This window comes from Mobula birostris, chromosome 9 (genome assembly GCF_030028105.1).
Source record: "Mobula birostris isolate sMobBir1 chromosome 9, sMobBir1.hap1, whole genome shotgun sequence".
NCBI lineage: Eukaryota > Metazoa > Chordata > Chondrichthyes > Myliobatiformes > Myliobatidae > Mobula > Mobula birostris.
This window is the reverse complement of record NC_092378.1, coordinates 40,963,456-40,968,462: the sequence shown is the minus strand read 5'-3', so window position 1 is coordinate 40,968,462 and position 5,007 is coordinate 40,963,456. Positions and strand designations below refer to the sequence as shown.

The 5,007-nt window shown below is 42.0% G+C and overlaps 1 pseudogene; it reads left to right on the top strand.

The window, feature by feature from the left end:
• The first annotated feature begins 1,876 nt into the window (after positions 1–1,876).
• Positions 1,877–4,529, top strand: LOC140203290 (ubiquitin carboxyl-terminal hydrolase 35-like; annotated as a pseudogene).
• Positions 4,530–5,007: the final 478 nt, after the last annotated feature.

The following is a 5,007-nucleotide window of genomic DNA, read 5'->3' as shown; positions in this document are numbered from 1 at the left end:
TCAGCAAGGGAGATGAGGCTGAGTACAGGGCTGCGGTAGGAAACTTTGTCACATGGTGTGAGCAGAATTATCTGCAGCTTAATGTGAAAAAGACTAAGGAGCTGGTGGTGGACCTGAGGGGGGCTAAGGCACCGGTGACCCCTGTTTCCATCCAGGGGGTCAGTGTAGACATGGCAGAGGATTACAAATACCTGGGGATACGAATTGACAATAAACTGGACTGGTCAAAGAACACTGAGGTTGTCTACAAGAAGGGTCAGAGCCACCTCTATTTCCTGAGGAGACTGAGGTCCTTTAACATCTGCCGGACGATGCTGAGGATGTTCTACGAGTCTGTGGTGGCCAGTGCTATCATGGTGTGCTGGGGCAGCAGGCTGAGGGTAGCAGACACCAACAGAATCAACAAACTCATTCGTAAGGCCAGTGATGTTGTGGGGATGGAACTGGACTCTCTGTCAGTGGTGTCTGAAAAGAGGATGCTGTCCAAGTTGCATGCCATCTTGGACAATGTCTCCCATCCACTACATAATGTACTGGTTGGGCACAGGAGTACATTCAGCCAGAGACTCATTCCACCGAGATGCAACACTGAGCGTCATAGGAAGTCATTCCTGCCTGTGGCCGTCAAACTTTACAACTCTTCCCTTGGAGGGTCAGACACCCTGAGCCAATAGGCTGGTCCTGGACTTACTTCCTGGCATAATTTACATATTATTATTTAATTATTATGGTTTATATTGCTATATTTATACTCTATTCTTGGTTGGTGCAACTGTAACGTAACCCAATTTCCCTCAGGATCAATAAAGTATGATTATGACTATGACTATAGTCATATCAACACACAGGGGCCTACCAACACACTTCTCTGCAATGACTTCCATTGAGCACCTGACCAGCTCAATGGCAGTTCCGTGAACTCTCACTTTTTCCCTCACAGTCAATCTAGACGTATGAAAGATTGGTCTCATGCTCAACACTTGTATCATCTGCAATTTTCATAATCGTACTCCCAACTTTCAGATCTGAATCGGTGAAACGTCATCAAAAACAAGGGCCCTCCCAATCACTGACCCACTGAATCTTCATCGTAAGTGGACGATAAATGTTAAGTATTATCTGTATATCTGTTGATTTCTCTCCCAAGTATAGTACTTCAGAATAGAAAACATCATGTGCTGGAATTGTGATCATGATACTGGGTATGGACTTGTTGCAACAGAAATCGCACTGTAGATATGTGGGGATGCATTGCAACTGAAACGAACTTCCTGTTAGACCAAGCACATTAATCTGTTTCAAAGCACATGATCATAACACAGGCCCATATTTTCCAATGCTTTTAAGAATGATCTGAGATGCAATTGCCTTGAAATGAATAGCACTTTTCCTTACCATTAAAGGCAACATGAATGGATAATTGTTTATGCCACGTTAAATAAATTCTGGCATATTCATTGCTGAATAGCTGTTCCATTTAATCATGGTTAGTGAGGTATGAATGACAGTATAAATAGCTAATTGCCTGAGTCCTATCAAATAAATTTATTGTTAATCACTATTGCTTGGCAATGAATCCCAAGGGTGACTGATCCTCCTGCTGTGCCCAACACTTTATGCTTCTTTATGTATAATGTAAATTTAAATATGAAAAACCACTATTTCCATAAAACACCTTTATTCAAAATTCAGTGACCATATGCTCCTTGCAGGAAGCTGCAACCAAGACCAGTGCGGCTTTAAGAACTCTCACAGCAGCCTAACTGTGAACCATCTCCTCGCTGACTGCATTTCCTTCTCGGTGAAAGGGAGTGATAGATAATTTTCTCGCACTTGGAAAAACCATTAGCATGAGGATGAGACACAAGAGACTGCGATGCTGGGACTTGGAGCAAAGAAAGAGGCTGCTGGAGGAATTCACAAGGTAAGCTTTGAAACTTCGACTCTCCCTTTCCCTCCACATACTGCATCACCCACTGGGTTCCTCCAGCAGCTTTTTTTTCACTTTTAACATAAGGTTCATTTCTTTATATGGGGTTAGTGGCTCCAATGGCTGAAAACATGCATTGTGAAAATTGGAATTTACATCAGTGATTTTAGTCGCCATTTCCTACCCCTCCTTCTCCAAGCATCCCAAGAACTCTTTGGGCCACTCTGTAGGTACATAATATTCTCCATCCCTATCTCCATCCTGTTTCGAAGGGAATAAGAATCAGGATACAATACATCCATATTTTAGAAAGTGGCTATGACAATATAACCGCTAAATATAGGTGAAGTAATGCCTAGGGGTTCATTTGTTGGCAAGGATGATTAAATTTACTTAAAGCAAAGGTCTCATAATTTCATAAGATTAAACGCTGGTTTAATTGTAGGAAAGGCTCTTACCCTGCAATCCCTTCCCTTCCAAACTATTAGTGCTACCACCTTCTAGCCTCTACTCCTTTCCCTGTACCCTAATGTCTTATTCTAGCTTCTTCCCCCTCAGGACTCAGCCAATCATGGACCCAGCAGAGACAGATCAATTTCAATTGGCATCGGTCTGCCATGGACAGGCAATTGGATGGCATGAGAAGGTTCTCAAGGAGATACTTGCATCATTGCAAAAGGACTCTGGTTTTGAGCATTTGCCTGAGTGTCCTGCTACGTGTTCCTAGAACTACTGGTCAGCCCTGGAACAATACAATGGGGACCCTGAGTCTTGCCATGGGTTCCGAAATCAATGCTCTCTCGTTTTGAATTACAACCTGCAAGGTTCCCCTTGTAGAGGAGTAAGGTGGCCGATGTAATTTCCTTCCTCTTAGGCAGGGTCCTTTCATGGACAACAGCTTTATGGGCAAAGGACACTCCCTTGTGTTCTGATACAAATTAATTTCTAGGAATGGTGAGGCGAGTATTCTTTCATCATGCTAGGGGCTCAAAGGCAGCCAACAAACTCCCTGAGCTGCGTCGAGGAGCATGACCCGTGGCTGCCTATTCCATTGATTTCCGTACTCTATCGGTAGAGAGTGGAAGGAACAATGAGGGTTTGGTTGCTCTGTTTAGACAGGGATTAAATGACCAATCCCTGTCATTTGTTCTTTATACCATGGACCAGGTGGAAGATTTGGAGGAATTTATGGACACGGCCATAATAATCAACAACTGTATTTCAGAAAGAATGTTTTCAAGGCTTTTTCCTAGCTGTAAGAACAGGGGCACTTACTGTGTTGAAATATATACTTTTAAGTTTCCGGCTTTCATCTCATTCCCAAATTAATGATGTCACTCTCTTGAAGAAGGGAGTAAGCTGTTGACATCAACTGTCCAAATTGGTACACTGCATGACCTTTCAGTTTTCAGGATTCGCTGACCTATATGAACCTGTCATACAAACACGAAAAGATTTTCCAATTCCAAATGAGGAAAATCTAAAACAGCTTTTCAAACAAAATGCCCGATGTCAGAAAAAAAAGTATAGGAACCTTTGTACTCAAGACTGTCCACAAAATCGGATACAGAAAAGACGGGCCTGGCCGATCTTGGCAATGCCTTCTACATGAACAGTGTCATTCAGCTCCCTTTCATGACTTCTGGCTTCAGGCATGTTCAAGGAGAGAGATTCACTGTCACTAATGATGAAACTTCAATAGTTAATTGGCTTCCTGGAACATAGCCAGAGACTTGCCATCTCTCCCAGCAGCTTCTTGAAAGTTTCATCTCCTTTGTGGTTTAATCAAGGGGCACAACAGGACCAATCAGACTTTTTAAGATATCTGTTGGATAGGCTACATGAAGAAGAGAAGATTAGTAAAGATTAGTCATGGACAGAGACATTCAGGCTGTGAACTCTGTAAAGAAAGTTGAGATCCAGAGAAAACATTAATAGAATAAATGTTTGGTGAGAAGATGGGAACTAGGATCCTCTATCATTGTTGTAATATTTCCTTCCGAGAGGAAGCTTTTACAGATCTATACACCACCGAACAAAATTCTACAAAGTTCTGATCATTCACATGACCCTAATATTTCAATGAAGATTACTAGTGCAGATAATTTGGCAGCACAAGCTGAACAACAGCACATGACTGCCAAGTCTCCAAATAAGCAGACACAAACAAAATATAAGGAGCATTCAGTGCAGGTGGTACATGTTGAAATGATCAGTTCCCATGAAAAAGGAATAGAAGAGACTTCAGTCTCTAGAATTAGTTCCTTGTCATGGAACGATTTTGCAGTGGCTTCCAGCGAGGAAATGTGTGACTCAGCAAATTGTAGATCCGTTTCTGATCTCATTAACTACTTGGTTCTCCAGAAATACTGTTGGGTGTTAACATACTATTGCAATAAATGTACCTCATTACCAGAAGCAGTAAACGTGGTAGAATTAACTGGAAATCCACATTACCTTGACTTTATTATAATTCTTCTTTGATCTTGCAACTATGAAGCGCAGAAAGGTTCTGGATAATGCACCTGTCCCTTTAGTCCTTAAGCAACCCATTAGGATTAATTCAAAGGATGAACACAAAATTTGTGGCAAAAATTAATGATGCAAACTAGGAGAAGAGATGCTGGGTTCCCTTTTAGGATATTCCCAACCCTAAATTAATCATGGACTTTCATAACAGATCACCCTGGGCCATCAGATGCTGCCCACGTAGGGTGGGGGTGGGGATCCTGTCATGAACCCTTCGAACCAGCGTGGGACGCTGGGTAGTGGCAGATCTCAATGCACCTGAACATAATTTATTTGGGTTTATTACAGTTGATTAATGACTACTATTATCATTATGCTGTCATTGGGCTTTTCGCGCACTTGTTATGTGAATACAGTTTCCTTATGCTTCTTGTTCTTAAGTGATTTGCTCCCGATGTCGACATGCATGAGTTTCTTGTGTTTTATTTTCTATTTACTGTTTCTCTGGACTAGCGCTCAATGCTGAGCACTGGATTTGAGTTTTGTGTGAACTCGCATTCTGTGTACTCCAGGTCCCAAGTCAGTGAGCTCTTAGCTTGATTATTCCC